Genomic DNA, 19,649 nt, shown 5'->3' with positions numbered 1-19,649 from the left:
TATTCAGAGTGTTTTCCTGAGCATTTTTCTTTTTTCTTTTCTTTTTTTTTTTGCCAGTCCTGGGCCTGAGCACTGGCCTTGGACTTTCTCAAGACTAGAGCTCTACCACTTGAGTCTCAGCACCACTTCTGGCTTTTTCTATATATGTGGTACCAAGGAATCGAACCCGGGTCTTCATGTATGCTAGGCAAGCATTTTAACCACTAGGCCAAACTCCCAGCCGCATTTTTCATTTTATTAAGAAAAATTTATAAATAAAAATGCTATTGTTTCTTAGCTATAATATTTGTGACAGGATGAAATCTCATGTAGTATAATGCTTGATGTTTTTTTCTTTCTCAAATTTTGTCAGGTGAGATCATTTAGAACTATTACCACATCTTCTGTACTAAAGGGAAAAGTTTTTGACTCCAGTTTTTTAAAAACCATGTGTGGTGCATCATGTGATACATTAGTAATTTTTGGAATGGATTCTAAATCACTCACATCCCTTCAATTTGCTATTGTTGTTTCTTTTTAATTTACCATCTCTGCCCTTAGCTGCAAGATTGCCTCTCAAATCATTTTAGAAGTCTAAAAATGTGTGTGTGTGTGTGTGTGTTAATCATGCTTTAATTCTGCCTTGACTTAAATTTGCATTCCTTAGGTTGGATATCTTTTTCTTTTCTTGAATCAATGGTGTAATTTAATTGGAGCATTTTAGACTGAGAAGGGACTTCTGACTCAGCCTAGCCTTCTCACTTTACAAAAAAGAAACTGAGGCCAGAAGAGAAATTGTGAAAACCACTCTAATCCCATGAAGAGGTAGTGGCTAAGAAGAGTGAGGAACCAGTAAGAAACTCAAATGCTAAAATTTGGTCATTGAATTGTAGACTTTTCAGGGGTGAAACCATCCAGACACTTGGAAGGGAAGAAATTATAGAAATCCAACTTAATTTAAAGTACTCTGATTCAAATTGTTTCCACTTATGTAGAAACTTTAAGTTCAGTCAGTGGTTTTATGAAATTAACAATGCATCTTGGAAATGCACTGAGTTACACACTGGTGTTAATATAGACAGATTTTATTAGGATTCAACATCATTGTTAACAGTTGTATGTTCTTAAAAATCCCAGAACCTTTCAACTTCTGAATTCAAGTGAGCAAATCAACAGACTGTATGGACTCTCTTTTGCCCCATGGGCTCATTGGGATATTTTTTTTTCCAGACTATTGAGTAGGTGGGACCTTGACTACTTTTCACACTTGATGCCTGTATGTGCCATCTTTGCTGCTTGGGAAGACTCTTGGGGAATCTTGTGTGTGCAGTAGAATATTTTAGGAAACAACATGGATATCTATGAGTATGTCTTTACTTTTTATTAATGTACCTTTTCCACTTGAGCCATACTTCTACTTCTGACTTTTTTTTAACCTGGTTAATTAGTGATAAAGAATGGCACAGACTTTTTGCCAAAGATGGCTTGGACTCATGATCCTTTCCTGAGTAGCTAAGATAACTGGCAGTTACTGTGCTTTTTCTTAAGATATCTACCTGCATTTCCCTAAGAGCACATTGGGAGCGAGTCAGCAACTGCAGAAAGGCTCATAAGCCCACTGCTAGCAGTTTACTTCACATTGAAAAGAATTCCTCACCTTCTTTAGTCTAGAAGATCTCATGAATCCCAACAGACCCTTTTCAAGAGCCACAGTGTGGTCTGCTCAGGTACAGATACTGGGCTGTCTGTTCAGGAAAAATCTCTGCCTTCTCTGGTCCTGGCTTCAATCCTAACTCAGTAACATCATGATACTGGTTGATTGCAATTGTCTCTATTTTCTGTTGTTTTTGACTTTCTGAAACATTCATTAGGAGAGTTGAGCTTCCTAAGGTTGGTTGTTGAGGATAATTCAGTGCTTTCTTTTGGAACACAGGACTTGAAACCAGGCCCAATCTCTCTCTAAAACGAGAAGTGCCAGGGGAAGACTGTCATTACATTGTACTTACTGCACTTATGTGGGTATTGCCAAAAGCATTATCATTTTCTAGAACACTGTGTTCTGACTCAAGTTTATACATCTGCTGTCTCTTTGTAGCCAAAAGCAAGGAAGAGTTGTGAAAAGATCAGGTGAGTATGAATTTTTCAAGTCCAACATTTCCTTTTGCCTGATTAACAGACACTCACTTAATGGCAGTGATGGATAGATGGTAGATATCACTGGAGACTATCTGGCTCCAGGGCACAGTTGAATGGACTAATGGCAACATGCATTTATCACAAGTAAGTAAAACGTATAGATCTAGGAGGAAATGAGTTCCCTGGGGATGAGAAAAAGTCAAGGGAAGTCCCCAGTGGTATAGCAGTTGGTGAAGCATGGTTAGGACTGAAGATGGAAAAGGAAGCAGCATTTGTCATGGCCTGAGCCATCAAATAGTACAAGGATTTAGTAATGAACATCTTTGGCGGATCTGAAAGTCCATGTAGGGCAGATGAGATCACTCAGAGGCTAACACCATAAGGAAACCATTACAACCACAAAGGCTGATGTGTCGAAGGCAAGAGGGTGGTGGTGTTACCAGAAGCCAACAGCTGGATCTATGTGAAGGATCCCAGAATATCTGGAGCCATCGAGTGAGAACCATAGAAAAGGCAAAGCCCCTTGTTTGTTTTGTGTTGCAGAATATCATGATGTGGGTAATGTATAATGATCGGAAGTTTATCCTTTGACAGCTGGGAAGTTTAAGACCGAAGGATTTTAGCCTCCTCTTTAAGTTGCTGAAACTTTTTCCAGGAATGATGAAAATTTGTACTATGAGGGATATAAAAAATAAATTCCGTATTACAAAAAAATCCTTCTTTTGTACTTTCAGAAGGGACACTCTACTGAGTTAGTCATACAAGTTCTCAACCATTGGTTAGGGCATCTTTTGGTCCCTCTCTTCTTCTAGTCATTCTAGTTAGGAAAATTGCCGCTTGAGTCAGCTCTAGTGTCTCGCCATCTTCATTACTAAGGTCACAGACATGGAGCATGTTATAAGTGGAACACTGTGCTATCTGCATTGCAGAGAAGGGATGGGATAAACAATTTCTAACAATGATAACACTGCCACATGATGGGAATCAGAATCACCCGGAGAGTCTCTTAAAATATATGTGGCTCCCACCTCCATGACCTTTCACTCCATCTATGATTTTGCTGATTTTGAGTGGGGCCTAGAGATTTGCACGTCCTACTGGTTCCTAGATAGTACTGCGAGTCCAGCCACACAGATGGAGAGGCTGTATGTGAACACATTTGCTCCTCACAGCGCTGTGCTCAGAAATATTACTTGTATCCTTCAGCTGAGGAACAGAGGTCTCTAGTTCATGGCCAAATGACTAGGTCATTATTAGGCAGAGGTTGGTATCACTCGAGTTACCTGTGCTTGATAGTCAGGTCTGGACTATTGTCAGGGCTTTACTAGTAAAACTGAACAGCCATTACTCTGGATGAGAGGTTATTATAGACCCTGCTTGTTTGCTAGTTGTTTAGTGCAAATGCCCCTGTTAGCTGTAGCTGGCAAGGTTCTCTGAGGCTGTGAGGTTGGGAAGGCAGAGTTGGCAGCAATCAGGGAGAGGCCATGGGCAAAAGCAGATGAATTGTATGAGGTTTTCTTGAGTCTGGGCATTGGATTCACCCTCAATCCTCCATTTTCCCCCTCAGGGGTGCCTGTGTCTTGACATGTTGTTTCCTAATAAACTAATGGAATGGTTAATAAGCCTGCCTCTCACATGAGAGGCAGATTCCTGTGGTCGTTACCAGTGATCTTGGCAGAATAAGATTATTTTTCTTCATCTTTGATCTCTGATGATTTTCCAACAGATATTACCTAGCATTTCAAATTATCCACTGAACAAGAGGACCTAGTGCTTATGTGATCAAAAGAGCAGGATACCAGGTCTACAGCCCACCCCCTCCTTCTCTATTAGATTTTAATCACACATTCATTACTAATTCATAGTATCTTTATTGCTTCATCTGCAATCTGAAAATGTGAATTCTAGCCATGTATTTTTAAGCAGCTCTATTATGATCAAGCAAATTTGAATATCTCATATGGTTTATTACAAGTGGGCTTGGTTTTTAGAGGAAAAATCTGTTTTATGTATGGTTTCTAGTTTTTCATTTTGATCCAAACTGGAGCCAGATTCTAAGTGAAGAGAAACATGAGGTCTTTTACTGTCTAATGGTTTCATAGATCAGACATACAAAAGCTTTTTGTTTTGTTTCCTTTGTAGAAAGAGAGAATCAAGACCCCAAATAGAGAAATCTATATCCTAGAATCTAGATTTGATTGTGAATGAATATGTATAATATAGGTAATCAGAATAATAAAATTTTAGAGAAATGAAATAAGTTAATGTTGCTTTCTGAATGATAAATCTACAAACTTACATTTTCTGTAACCTTAGAAATTGGTTCCAAATTTTGTATTTATTAATTGCCTAATCAATATTAGGAAATATACTAGTAAATACCTGCTTGCAACCTTGTTATCAGAATCAAGTCTTATTAAGATTCTATTCAACTTGTAGTTTTAGAATGTAGTATTGCGAGTTTTGTGAGACTCATTAAGATCCATTGTATTCATAAACTGCTTTGTTGAATGGTAACTCCTTTATACAACTACCTAACACTAATAAAAAATATTAAGAAACAAAGGTAAGAAATTCCAACTAAGTGAGATGGTCCACATCTGTAATGCTAGCACTGGAGGGGTTGGATTAGGAAGTTCCAGGCCAGCATGGACTATATTGTGAGCCCATACTTCAAAACACCAATGAGCACACAAATCAACAATGATTAATTACTAGTGGGTTGTAGTGTTGAGAAACATCCTATCTAAAGATTAAGAGAAGGTACTGTGTTGGGCATAGCAGAACTTTCTGGCTGGCTTTTATAATGTGCTCTGAGCAAGAACAAGAAAACATAATTTAGAAAGTAGATTGATTACTATTAGGCTATTAAGTTTATCTTTCCTTATAAAGGTCAAAGCAGAGTTAACTTTCATATTGTATTGGCTAAACATGACCCATGTGAGGGTCTAGCTCTCATCTTTCCTGATTTCTGAGAAGTCAGATTCAAGAAAAACAACAATTTATTTTTGAATTGATTGCAAGGTGCTTGAATGTGGGGGACTCCATTGTTGTTGGTCTTTTGGGATCTAATATAGGAGCTCAGTCTAAATCAATGTTCTATAAATCTTATTTAGCACTTGAGTATAGAGAACATCCTTATGTTATCCTTCTTTGAGAATTTTTAAGTAGAAGTGAGAGACTTATATAATCCTGTCTTCCTCAAAACAGTGGCTTAAAACCAGTTATTTATTGAAATCAGAAGTAGGCAGTTGGGAACAGCTGGGCATGGAAGGTTTAGGTTCCATGCAGTAGTTACCTGGCTATCCAGTGGACACCAGCTAAAGACTAGGGGCTTAGCAAGGGCTGAGGGCCAGATGTCTTCATGCTTCTCGCAATGGAACTTTTCAGGTACAGAGATATAAATGCAGTGTTTTGTGACTTAGACTTGGACATTACATGACATTGCTTTTGCTATGACCTCTTGGTGGGCTATCTTTGAAGGGAAGGGTCCAGTGGACCATGGACTAAGTGGCAAGCCAGAGAATTTGATATGCTTTAAAACAAATACACCCTGTAGAGAGTCTCTGATTAACATTTAACTTAGCCAAACTGTGGTTTCCAAATGAAAGACTTTTGGTCACTTGGGTATGGAGCAGGGCTGCACCGTTGTCCACAATTACATAGTCTCTTGGCTATGTCAGTTCCTCTTGGGTCAGTTAGGTCAATACTGAATTAACAATGGCCATGCCAGATTTACATTTTGTGGGACTAAGCAAACACGGCAAGGGCAGTTTTGTTAGAGTGGTAAGAGATGAAGGTCAGACTTTAGCAGGAATACATGGGGGATGATGAGATGGAGAGAGAAGTAACACACAATACTTTCAGAAAGCTTAGTTGAGTAAAGGTAAAAGAAAGGGTAGTAACATGAGGAAGTGAGCATCCATCTTCTTTTCAATCATTTTCTTTTAAAAACATGTCAGGTGAAGGGAAGGATCCAGTACATAGGATAACATAGAGTTCTTATTTACCTTTGTCTGCCATTTTGCTTACCAATGGACCAAAGGAATTTTCATAAAATCCATCTCCAGTGACCTCCATTGATGGCACAACCATCTCCAGTGATCTCCATATAGATTCGGATCCTCGACATCACCCTGACTTCAAAGACTTGGCCCACAGCTGTTTTCTCAAGTTACTGGTTAAAATAAGACAGCTCACAGACAATCCCAGGGCATAGAGAGCTTCATGAAGTCTCTGAGGGATCAGTAGTGATCCAGTCAGAGCTGTTTCCTCTCAAGAGCATCAGCTGATTATCTGGAACATGGTGGAAGAAGGACTTATCTTAGAGAGATGCTGGGAGGTGATTGTGAGATAGATCATACAGCACCTTTGTAAGCTCAAAAAATCATGGACTTGCAAAGCACAGTAGAATGAGTAGGGAGTTGGTTCTGAGGTGTCTCACAGGCCGGTGCATGTTTAGGCTTCATCGGAAATCTAGGCTTACCTCTCATGGTTACATAATCTCTCTTTCAGTCACTTTCCCATTTTATGACTTAAACATGAAATTGGCCTAAAGTGTGAGCAATTGAAAGATTATCATCTTTTTTTCCCTGCTTTGTGATCTATAGTTATAATGGACACAGTACTAGCAGTACTGTATATCTGTGGTCTTTTTCTTTCTAAGGCTTAAAAAGCATTGACTAGTGTAAATAAGGTAGTGGCATTCTATCCCCCAAACTAGTCTTTAGGAGCCATTTTCCCCCTGACATATGAGAAATGGTAAGCAATAGTTCACAAATTATTCACATTAGTGTGAAAATGGTTTAAGGTATACAGACATAGAGTAATATAACCCAGTTTCCAATTTGTGCTAATTAACTGCTCTATGAAATGAATTTCAGTAATTCTGGTAATATGTGTTTCTTAGGGCTCTGGGTATATGCAGAACCACTTTCAGTTGGGCATCTCTTTCAGAATAGTGACACTTTCTTCTAAACCAAAACTTGTGAATGGAACAAAGGATAAGACACAAATAGTATATTTATATCCTAACTTCTCTACTTCATGGGAGGAGGTCTATGAGTTCCAATCATCATACTGAGAGACTGATGCTTAAATGTTTTGCTGTGGAATTTGTACTGGGGTGTTTCAGATGCTAATCTAAGATGTAGCTGTTATGATGACAACCTGCAATGCAGTCTCAGGAGGGAGAGAGACATGACCCATTATGAAGCCTATTCTGACAACCATGATGACTGTGGCGTATGTAGGATATATACGTATATATATGTGCACACATATATACATACATGTATACACACATGTACATTCACAAACACATATGTGTATTTCCCAGGATGGTTTCTAAATTGACACTGTGTCTCTCTGGAATTACTTCCTTAGCTCTCCTGGCTCTTCATCTCCTTTTTCTAGCATAGATGGCCTGATGGGAAGAAGGTGAAAAGCCCCATTTCTATGGAAAGGTGCATTTCTAGTTTCAGAAAACGAATTTTGTAAGTGAACTTTCAGAACAAAACAGATTAGTCATGGTAACTGTTATTTTTAGAGTTTTTACATTGGAAGTGTGCTCTGTGTATATCAGACTCAGAAGATGGGTGAAGTCTAGTCTGAGCTTGTGTGTGGTGTCTCTTGCAGCTCAGAATGCCTCTGTTTTTAAACCACTTTTCTCATTTTTAGCCTTCTCTTCCTCGGAAGAGGAGGCCAAGGATTGAAGCATGTGGGATGATTTGTATAAATCTCCTCTGCAGCCAGCCCCACACGGAGTGCCTTTGGATCATCCAGAGAGTCAGTACCAGGCAGAGCTTCTTAAAGATGCCCCAGGAGTCATTCGATCAACATTCCTGGTGGCCCCTTTCCAGAACCTTCTGTACATGAAATTAGATTATTGGTTTTAAATAAAACGACGTTAAAGCAGGTTTGAATTTCCTTATCAGCTAGAGTTTCTGCATAATGATGGCACTGCAGAGTTTGTCTTCTAGAGTGTGGATTGCATAATGTCTGCGTGGCTTTCTGTTCCTCTATAAAACAGGGATAATGATATGACCTAGTTAATTCTTGTGACAGGATTACATGACAATAGACATGTAAAGTTCTCCAGGGTGGGCCCAGCCTGCATGGGGATCACTCTTTGTAGTGGTTTCCATTGTTGTCCACAGTTGTCTTTGTAACCAGAAATTCTCCCTCCACAGGTTTCCTTCTCCTTACCGCGTTACATAACCCTTCATTTTGGAGAGAGGTCTATTATTCCAGAGAATTCCGATTCATGTTCTATAGTACTTAACTTCATGGATCAAAGTATAGAATTTCTTCTTTCTTTTAAATTCCTTTCAAAAAGATTTTCCATACCTGCCAATGGCTCATGCAAGTAATCCTAAATACTCAGGAGGCTGAGATCTGAGGATTGAGTTTCAAAGCCAGCCTGGATAGACAAATCTGAGAGACTCTTCTTTCCAATTAACCAACAAAAATGAAGCTGAGGTGTGGCTCCAGTGGTAAACTGCCAGCCGTGAGTGGAAAAAGCCAAGCAAAAGGGTGCAAGCCCCAGGATGAGAGATTTTGGAATACATCAGAGAAAGTAGATTCAACACTTTTCTGGATCCTTTGGTTGGATATTCCCCTTGACATTCATCCTTTCTACCCTGTCTTGGATCATTGTTTTTCAAAAGCTCAAACTCTACCACTTGAGTCACAACTCTACTTCTGAATCTTCTCTTCTTAATGAACGGAGGGCCTACGGGATCTTTTATTAAGCTTATGTACCTTTTCTGAATTGTGTTTACTTCCAGCATTACTAGCAACTGCCGCTCAGCTATGAAGACAAAATGAAAACAATTTCTAAAAGAAAGAAACAACTGTCTTCTTGTGTTCTGTCACTGTTGTATGAAGACTTTTTGGGTTATGAACTTTCCTCTCCCTAGCCTGTTTACAAGGTCCTTCATGCAAACATTTCAGGACACAAAACAGACTTGCTGCGACCTCTGCTAGCCTGCCACACACATCCCTCAGCCTCAGAATGCTCAGATGGAAATGACTGCCTACAACTGAAAATGGTTCAGGGATTTCTGCTCTACTGTGTCCCTGCCTACACACTCAGGCCTCATGATGAACGTTTCCTTCCTCCCTGAATCCCTAGCATCTCTCCATTCCCCTCATATATTGGCTGCTCATCTTACTTTGCTGGTGAGGGATGGAGAGTGTATCCACTCAACAGGCTATCCTGCCCACACTGGTCCAGGTAGAACCTCATTTCCTTCCTGCTCAGCATCCTAAGGCCTGTCCAAGGCTGCCTTTGGTTTTATGGGTTTATGCATTAGACCTATCTTCCCCTCCTTTACATTGATTCTTTCTTTCTTTTTTTTGTTTGTTTGCATAGTTCATTTTCCTCTTTGCTAGCTCATCCCTATCCACACACAGAACTCATTTCTGTCACCACTACATTCCTTCTTTCCCTGTGGGGAACAAAGAGAGGCCTCTGATATCCATGCATATTATGGACAAACCACTTTGGATCCTTGCATTCAAGTCCCTCTGTAGTCAGGGGAGGGATGGCCGCCTGGATTGCCCTCCACGGAAAGAGCCATTGCTATCCTGTGTGTGTCCTCACACACGGTGGAACCAAAGTGGCTGCTTCTTGTTCCTCCTAAGCCTATCTTATAAATGAAAACTCTGGAGTTGGCTTTCTGATTTTGCTTCCAACTTCTGAAAGTTGGCTTTAGGAAGGAGGGTTTTGAGACTGTTACAATTTATTCTCCCATTGTCTCAACAACAAAATAAGTTTTTATCAGTGCCGTGACCTTGTTACAAACTAGATCTAGTGAGAAACCACTGATGTATTTTTCTCTTGTGGTTTTGGAATGTAGTAATTTCTCTTTTGCTAAATATTATTCAAGCAATTTTTAGACTTTTTTTCTGCTTTTGACAGTATAAAAATTTCATTTTAGGTAAAAGTGGTAGTTTAATAATGCTATGATTGCAATTTAAGATAGTGATTTATAAACTACTAAAATGTACTTCTCATTTATGTTTCAAGAGTCAGACACTGCATAATTGTCATCTTTAAGTGTCCAGAAAGAGGGGAGATAGTGGAGGTGTTTTCTGTCTTGTCTTTATATCCCATTAGCCCTTAGTTAATCGTATTCTTTAGCCTTCCAGATTGTATAGTAGTTTCCAGGGTTCCCCAGGCATTGTGAGAGTGATACTTTGGCACCTAGTTAAGAAGGTGCTAAATATGTCTGAGATATGACTCACTCCTCTGAGTAGTGGGAGGGAAAATTTTCCATACATTTCCTAGGCTGTACGAAAGGCAGGATGGTTCATGAGTACTCATTCATTTTTGTTCATTTATTAATCCAGTGGGTATTCAGTGCACATTCCTCTCTGTAGGAGTTGCTGTGTGAAGTAGGAGTCTAGGGGAGACATTCTCTGCTAATGGTATGGTTTTTGTTAGAGAAGAGCTGGTGGTAGAGAGATGGGAAAACCAGAAAGAAGTTTTGGGAACCTGAGGGAAAGATGGTTATGTGTGGGTGGTATGAACCTTGACAGATAGACGGAGAGAGACATGACTTGGGCACAATGCTTTAAGATCTGGCTGCCCCGTGCAGTTAAAACCTACCATGAGTCTCAACAGTCTGTACGCTAAATTCCATGCCATTCCACATTTTTACAGTTCCCCCAAGAAAATAGAGCATTGTTTATAATAGTTTCTCAAAAAAGAGAAAATCAAATTGCCTCTTAGAGTGGAATAGTTTTATGTGGTGGATTCATGAGCTGGAATTCTCTGTCGTCATTCAACAATCATATTGCAAAAGAGTATTTAATGCTTTGGTGATAGACTCATAATAAGTGCCAACCCCTATAAAACAGTATGGTCTCAATTTGCTAATGCTCCATTCTCAGTATGATCCACCTTGACTACTATAATAAAATTCTGTAGCTATCTTACACCCCCTACTCCTGCGCTTCCAGCGCTCTTACCAGTTCTGTCTGTCTTTCTGCAGCATCCATCAGCTGCTAACACACTTGGAAATCTACTTGTTTGTAACAAGGGCAGGAATTCTATCTATTTTGTTTATATTTGTGTCCCTGATAAACTAGAACAATATTAGCAGAGCCTAACAAAGATTGTATTTGGGGGGAGGAGTGAATAAAGAAAATGTGGTAATTCTGGTTCTTTTTTTTTCTTTTGAATTTCCTATAATAAAATATAGATTACCTTTGTGATTAGAAAAAAAAGATTTAAGAGATGTTATTGCATACCAATTCCTCATGTAGATCTATCTAGGTCTAGTTGAATGAATTATTGAAAAGGGAAGAATCAAAGCCTTGTGGCAATAAGGTAAAGAAGATTGTCTGTATTTCTGGAGATCTTTGGGGTTGGGTGTGGGTTCTGGGACTGCTTGATGGCTGGGATTTGAACCTATCCTTGCCTTCCTTACCTATCATCTTTGCTATCTTTCTTGAGCCCATCATGTAGGTCCCTTGACTTACTCTTCGGTAACCTGTGCAAGGAAGGCTAAGGTTTGCCTCCAAACCTTGCTTCTGCTTTCCCCTTTCTAGGTCTGTTTTTCCTGGTTGCACATCAGACTCCATGCCTTCTTCAAATGCCACTTTTGAGTCCTACTTTCTTTTATGGTCTTCTGGGATGATTCAGGTCTCATCCCTCCTCACTCCCCTTGAGTTCCTCTGGCACCTGTGGAATGTCCTCAAACACTTGGCACAACTCAGGGCGACCATGTTTGTCACTGACATTAGCCAAAAAGGCCAAAATGTGACTACTGTTAGGATCCAAATGGAATCTGTCTCAATCTATTTTAAGTTAGAAAGCATGAAAATACTTTAAGCACATATGCTCTACTTGTTTCATGTGTTATCTCTCTTTTTCATTTTCCTGCAAGTAGATGACAAGCTGTTTGAAAGAAAAGGTTTCTATTTTCTACTTTTCTTATCTTCACTAGCACAGAACCAATTCAGGTCTTAAAGTAGATCACCCATGCTTATTAGTTTGGTTGGTCTTTTCTTTTTTCTTTATAAAAAATAAATACTTCTTCTGACCCTTCGGAGATGGCGTGAGAACAATACAGGGCAGAGATCTGATGCTTTGGAGGGTATTATGTATGCATACACATGTATATTTAATGGTATTTTCTTATTAATATTTAAAACTCTAATAAACGAAAGTGGAATTGTTCAGGATCTAACTTGGCTGCAGTAACTTCTGCTTGTTAAAAGTTGTACAATTTGTAGTTAGAGGTAAGATTGATTTTTTTTGGAAGCAGAATATTGAACATTATCCACTTCAATAAATAGTTACTGAGATTCTGATACCCATAAGGCACTGCAGTAGATTGTGCTGAAATTGTAGAGGTCAGCTGAAAATGGTCCAGAAGCTCTCATGGGGGTGGAGGGGATTGTAAGCATAGAAAACTGGCCCAGGGAAAGTAGGAAAGAGTTGCTGTTGAATATATAAAAGAGGAAGAGATTCCTGAGGCCAGGTGATCGTGGCTGCTCTGAACACAAAACTATGACAATAGTGATAGGAAGAAGTAGATGTGTGAGAAAGATTTCTAAGGCAGGAGTTAGGAAGGGAGGCTTTGGTGATAGAGGCAGAATGGTAGAAAACATAGGAAGTTATGCTAAAAGGTAGGACTAGGAGCTGGTCTCTAGTGGCTTACACCTATAATCCTTTCTACTCAGGAGGCAGAGATCTGAAGATCATGGTTTAAAGCCAGCCAGGGAAAAGTGATTCAAATGGTAGAGCGTTAGCCTTGAGCAAGAGAAGCTCAAGGAGCCAGTGTGTGGGTGGCTCATGCCTGTAATCCTAGCTATTCAGGAGGCTGAGATCTGAGGATTATGGTTAAAGTCAACCAGGGCACTGAAGATTGCCAGATCCTTATCACCAATTAATCTCTAGAAAACCCGGAAGTGGGGCTATGGCTCAAGGGTAGGGAGCAGTAGCCTGGAGCTGAAGAGCTTAGGGACAGCACCCAGACCCAGAGTTCAAGCCCCATGACCCACAAAAAAAGAAAAAGAAAAAAAGAAAAAAAAGATAGGACTGGGCAACATACAGAATCTCCATGATGAAATACATTATGTTTTCAGTCTCCCAAAGGAACTTGGGACGTTGTACCATATTAAGAATTTATTTAGAAGGAAAAAAAATGTACACTTTTTATTTGGTTGATAAATGGAAGAGTAATCATATACTTTTGATGCTGTGGTATTTATGATAGAACTGTTAACTTCATCTCAGAATGATACTGATTAAATAGGAGCACATAAAGTCAAGGAAAAAGGGAATGTCTTCCTAGAAAGAGTAGAGCCTGTGCATATACCATTGGCGATGGGACTAAGAGCGCCTGCATTTGCAGATGTGCCCTGATTACTACTGAAGAAGTGGAGGTGAATTTTAAGGAGCTATTTTTCTCAAAGCCATATAGCAAATTATCAAAAAAAAATACTTTTGTGTGTGCTTATACCAGTACTTGAACTCAAGGCTTCATGTTTGTGTGTGCTTATACCAGTACTTGAACTCAAGGCTTCATGTTTTCATTTAGTTTTTTTTTTTGTCACCTCCTAGACTGCATATTATGAGAGAGTCACCTCTTGCTTTGCATACTTTAAAAAGAAGTGATGGGAGTCCAGTGCCACTGGCTCATGCCAATAATCCTACTTACTCAGGGGGCTGAGATCTGAGGATTGCAGCTCAAAGCCAGCCTGGGCAGGAAAGTTCCTCACATTCTTATCTCCAATGAAGCACCAAGAAAAGCCAGAAGTGGAGCTGTGGCTCAAATAATAAAGCATTACCTTGAGCAAAAAGAGGTCAGGAACAGCAAGCACCCAGGCCCGGAGTTCAAACCTCAGGTCCAACACCACAAACAAAACCAAACAAAAAGTTGAAATTATGTGATTTTACTCTTGAATGTTAAATATTAGAATTATTTCTTTTTTTTTTTTTTTTTTTTGCAAGTCCTGGCTTTGGGCTCAGGGCCTGAGCACTCTCCTTGGACTTTCTCAAGGCTAGCACTCTACCACTTGAGCCTCAGTACCACTTCCGGCTTTTTTTTTCTATGTACGTGGTACTGAGGAATCGAACCCAGGTCTTTGTACATGCTAGACAAGCACTCAACCACTAGGCCAAACTCCCAGCCCCAGAACTATTTATTTTTATTGCTTAGATGGCCATATTTCACAGCTCCTATTCAGCTTTTGACCCCCAGAAAATGTAAAGGGTACACATATGGGCTCTAGGGCTTATGCTGTTCTTAATGCATTTCCAGCTTTGTCTTGCAATATTTGAATCTGGACAGTTTGTTCGGATCAACTTTACTATCCTTATTTTTAGAGGCATTTTGTTCCGTTCTTCAGTTGTATTTCCTTTAAAAATAGTTTGCTGGGAAAAAAAAATCCTGTGGATCATTCACTGGGTTTAATACTTTTTGTTCTGCATGCTTTATTAAATTTTTGAATTCTCACCAATATTTAATGCTCCTATAATGAAAATATATGGGTGGTGTAATCTTTCATCCAGTCTGTGCTTTAAATTAGCAGTGATTCATGACCTATGATTTTCATATTCTGTCTGGTGAAGCAGCAGTGAATCCTCTCAGCCTTGCAAAAATGCTTGTCTTATGGGGGGAAACATTAGGCTTTGGGTTTCAAATGCTTTCTTCTGACTCTCATTTTGTGGTCATGTTGCATTAAGGGCCTTGACCTCTTGCTACATCAATCAGACTTGGTTAAAAGGAGATGGAGCAATACTGAGTCTTTTTATTGTGATTCATATTGTTCTCTCCTTCTTGTGAGACTCCAGTGAAATAATTTTACATGCAATATGCTGAGGGGAACTAGAAATGATACATTTTGAGGAGAAAAAAAAATGCTTCTAAACACTGGGGCTAGTGGCTGACTACAAGAAAAAGCAGAAAGTTTGTTTCATGGACCCGGGGCAAGTTCTTTCGTTTTCTGGGGCACTGTTACCTTAGATGTTAGATGAGGAATATGGATGGTACCCTGTTAACTTCATGGCAACCTGTGGCTCACTAGCTTGGGCTTTGTTGCCTTTAGTAGTGTTCCTCTTCTTCCAGAATGGAAATATGATTCTATGGGATTTGGGAAAGCAGCGGGAACCTCCTTGGTATGAACAAAAATCTTGATGGCCTTACAAAGTTAAAGGAGAGAAACAGTTTGAAACTAGCTACTGGTAGCTCATGCCTGTAATCTTACCTACTTAGGAGTCTGAGATCTGAGGATCAAGGTTCAAAGCCAGCCCCTAGACCGGAAACTCTGTAAGACACTTATCACCAATTAAGCACCAATTAACTGGAAGTGGAGGTGTAGCTCAAGTAGTAGAGCCCTAGCTTTGAGCAAAAAAGCTGAAAAGCTCATATTCCGCCGCCCCCACATGTAGATACACAGTTTGAAAGGATCGTATCCATGATTGAAATTACCTAAATCCACATTTCATGAAAAATCCTGAAAGGAGGATGAAGCTCGAACTGGGAAGATGGGTGACAGAGAAACAAAGCAATCTAGGAAATAAGCAAGAATGTGATTTAGTGGGCTAGGGGGTGTGGCCTAGTGGTATAGTGCCTGCCTCCGTTCCGCATACTCAGAAAAAGCTGCAAGTGGTGCTGTGGCTCAAGTGGTAGATTGCAAGCCTTGAGAAAGCACAGGGACAATGCTCAGGGCCTGAGTTCAAGCCCCAGGGCTAGAAAAATAATGCGATTTCATAAATGAGGGCTTCATAGAGTTTGTCCTAGAAAATAAGACCTTTGAGAAGTTTAAATCTTCTCCAGGATCTTACAGGATGATCTCTTTCTGTGTAGAAGATGTTGCTTATTTCCACAGTAGCTATCCCACTTCTTTACATAATGTGGTATGGAATCCCTTTAGGATTCACAAGGAAAAGGACCACATCTTCTTAGGCTACCAGTTCATTGTTGGTTCTAATAGTCGAAGCATATTCTCAATTAATGGACTGTAGTTTTTGCTCCCTGTTGTAAGGCATGATGAGATAACTTCTCATGGCAGATGTGGGGAAAAGGCCTGCTGAGTCAGACTCAGGCTCAGAGATTTCAACATTGGCCATGAGTGGAGACCATTTATCCCATTGAATGGCTGCTCATAGCCTGAGTCAGTTGTCTGCTCTTGGTTCTTCCTTCTCAGTTTTGGCTTTCCCATATTCTCTTTGGAGGCAGACTTCATGAATAGACACACTGTAAGTATTCAAAATACTATATTAAGAGTATGAAAAAACTGTGGTTGTTTTAAGTGCAATTCAGAAAGGAGTATTTTTACAAACACATTTGTCTTTTATTTTTATAAATCTCCAGGTTTATCCAGCAAGGTAGCTTGAAACTAAATAAAAATGCCGTTTCTTTATCCAGCAAACTTGTAAAACCAGTAATGTCTTCATTCTATTCTTAGGTTTGCAGCTTTGAAGAAAGGTTTTGGTGTGAAATATGGGTCTAAACAATGTTTGGAGGTGGCACAGTATATCAATATCAAGAGGCAGTGTAAAGAAAAAAAGCTCAGTTTCTAAGGATCTAGTCTGAGTGTGCAAATAACCAGAAGGATACAGAAGGTACCCTGGCTGTAGGCTTGTCTATGTCAGGGAGTTTCCATCCACAGTGTGAGAAGTGTTATGTTTAGTTGTGTAGAAAAGTGACATGGGCCCACACTAAGTCACTTCGCCTTGTTTTTCTTTCCTGAATTGGTGATAATCCTTCACAACTGTGCACAATGTTAGTGCTATAGATGCTTAAAGAAATTCAGCCATCCCTGACCATGCAAGTCTGCCAGGCTAACGAGGGCTTTGCAGCCTGTAGGCCCTCTCTTCCAATCCTGTGCAAGCAAGACAGAAGCTGGGCCCAATGTAGAATCCCTCATCCAAAACAAAAAAGAAAATTGGGATATTTAGTCATTGGCTCTTTAAAATTTAAGATTTTCTTAGGATATATTTACTTGCAGCCGGTGGCTTTCAATTCATTTTGCCTTTAGTTTGTAGAAGGAAGAGTAGTTAAGGGGAAAATTATCACCCAAACAAAGCAGGGATTTTACAGCATTTTATCCTTAAGCTACAGAAGGAGGTAATCTTAAGATACTATAAGTACAGGCCTAATCCTAAGACTTAGAAAATGGAAAATCGATCTTCAGAACTCTCATGAGGTTTCTAACATGATGGGATACTGGGGAGTATTTCCCAGCAGTGAGGGCCTGTGGGCTTGTAGGTCATGACCTTGATGAAGGGAAAACAAAACAGATGCACAGATAATGTCCATTTCCTCCTTCCCCTCTATTTCCAGGTATTGGCACACCTGGCAACATTTTTTGTTATCATTTCTTTCTTCATGGTGGACATGCCCAATCCTGTAGGCAGATTCCTGGGTTTCTGTTTCTGGGATAAACAAGATCTTTCTTGGGAGTGGGGGAGGAGCTAAATGTGTGTTGTGGGGTAGAAGTAGAAAACATGGTGTTCTGCTCGTCCACACAGGGTTCCTCACCAGACCTTCTTTGCTCACAGTGGATGGTAGTGGAGCCAGTGGAAGCATTGGCAGCAGCATCCATTGTTCCAGAGGGGTGGAAACTAAACAAACACTCCTTCAGATGTTTACTATGCATATCTGCATGGTCTCAGAGCAGGCATAGCCCTTTCACTGCAGGATTTAAAGGATTCCTATCAGCAAAGGGGAAATACTAGAACAATGGGAGTCCTGCATGGAGAAGATTGCATAGGATTGTAATATTGTGTAGGCATAGTTAACAGTTAACAATTACATCACTATCAATTACTGGATACACCCCAGTGGCACACTGGCATCTTAATTTTGGTTTTTAGATCAGGAAGAATGTAGAGAACATGAAGATATGTTGAGTTCACTGGGCTTCTCAAGAGGCTGAGATCTGATGACCATGCTTCAAAAGCTAGCCCAGGCAGAAAAGTCTGAGACTCTTCTTTCCAGTTAACCCACAAAACAATTGGAAGAAGTAGTCTTGCTCAAGTGGTAGAGTGTTACCCTTGAATAGAAAACCCCAGTAAGAACATGAGGCCCTAAGTTTAAGCCCCAGTAGTGGCATACACATAAAAACAATTACGTTCAGATTGGTTTGGTTCCTGAATTTCAATGATGAGCTGGAGAGAATGAAATCCAACGTTAAGTAATCCTTGAAAAAAATTGTTGTTCTATGGGCAATCTAAAAATATTTAACATCTCTAATTCCACAGTAGTATAAAACTAGGAGGGAGAATGGGAGTTTTGAATATGAGCTTGTGCATCAGGATATTGAAATATTAAGATGAAGAGAAATCTTTGACTAAAATGATTACATTGTCTACACCATTATTTTATAAGAAGACTTCCATAGATGATTGGGCAAACACATCATGGAGAAAGAATTATGACCTCCACACAATCCAGGACTGTGTTGCTTGTGTTACTTTCAAACTCTCCTATTTCCATCTGCTCTACTGCTCTACTGTAAGGATGTTTGAAAGGTCTTGAAATGACGATGTTTGTGGGACTCTTCCACAAACACCATCAGATCTTTAGATTCTTTAGATTCTAGGCAGTTTTTAAACTTTATTTTTTATGTTCACAAGAAAAAAAAACCACAACTTTCCTCACTGCTCTCCCCCTGGCTCAAACTTAGGTGTATTCTGCAGCATTCTACTGAGGCAGTGAGACAGGTGGTAGATAATCTAGCAAGAGGGATTTTCCCCTATGTGACTCATCCTCACATGCACTGAGCTTTTGCCTGGTTTCCCAGCACTCAGAGGGTTGATGGAATGAAGATCTGTGAGGAGTCACTGGTGAAGATTTGGGGGAGGAGGAGCAGCCTATCATAAGAACCAGGTTTCCCTGTGTGTGGAAGGGAATGTGTTGTTCTGTGAGAGGACACCGTGTCTGGGGACTGGTAATTCCCATCTCTACTGTTACTGCCTTTAACCCAGGCTTACATGGAAGGCAGGCCCTGAGGAAATATTGTTAATTACTTGGCTCTGATGGTGAGTAAGAAGAAGGCCTTCCTTTTGCTGTCTCCTGTGTTATATGTTCTGTGTGATGACCTTCTGATTAATTCAAAAGTCCAGTTGTTGTAGTGGGTAGTAAGAGCAGGAGATTTTGTCTGAGGGTACAGTTGCCTCTAAACCCCTGCCAGCAGCAAACCATTGGTGTTTCCCACAATTTGAAAGATTGTAATCTTCTAGAGGGTGTGGCACACAGCATTACAGAAAGATGATGGGGTCAGGCCCTCCTCTGCCACTCATCAGAGATAATTCAAGCTTATAATTATCCCCTATTAACAGATGAAGAAATTGAGGCTTAGGGAGATTGAGTAATTTGCCTGAGGTTGCACAGCTAAGAGAAAGGACAGAACCTCAAGCTTTCCCCGTGCTCTTGGCTATGCTGCACCCTGCCATCTTTTCTCTGGAGTAGATACGTCCTTTATTCTCCCAGATATTATGGCAAGATGTGTGGAATAACACAGCTTGCCCTTTATGGATGAACTGTACATAATTGTGTGAACTTTCAGAG

General features: G+C 40.0%; 1 protein-coding gene across 3 annotated transcripts in view; it reads left to right on the top strand.

The window, feature by feature from the left end:
• Positions 1–19,649, top strand: part of Csgalnact1 (chondroitin sulfate N-acetylgalactosaminyltransferase 1) — a 200,952-nt gene that overhangs the window by 40,931 nt on the left and 140,372 nt on the right. The window lies entirely within an intron of this gene.

Source organism: Megascapheus bottae, chromosome 20 (assembly GCF_031878675.1).
Source record: "Megascapheus bottae isolate mThoBot1 chromosome 20, mThoBot2.hap1, whole genome shotgun sequence".
Classification (NCBI taxonomy): domain Eukaryota; kingdom Metazoa; phylum Chordata; class Mammalia; order Rodentia; family Geomyidae; genus Megascapheus; species Megascapheus bottae.
Note: the sequence above shows the minus strand (reverse complement) of the source record. Positions and strands in the feature narration are given on the sequence as shown.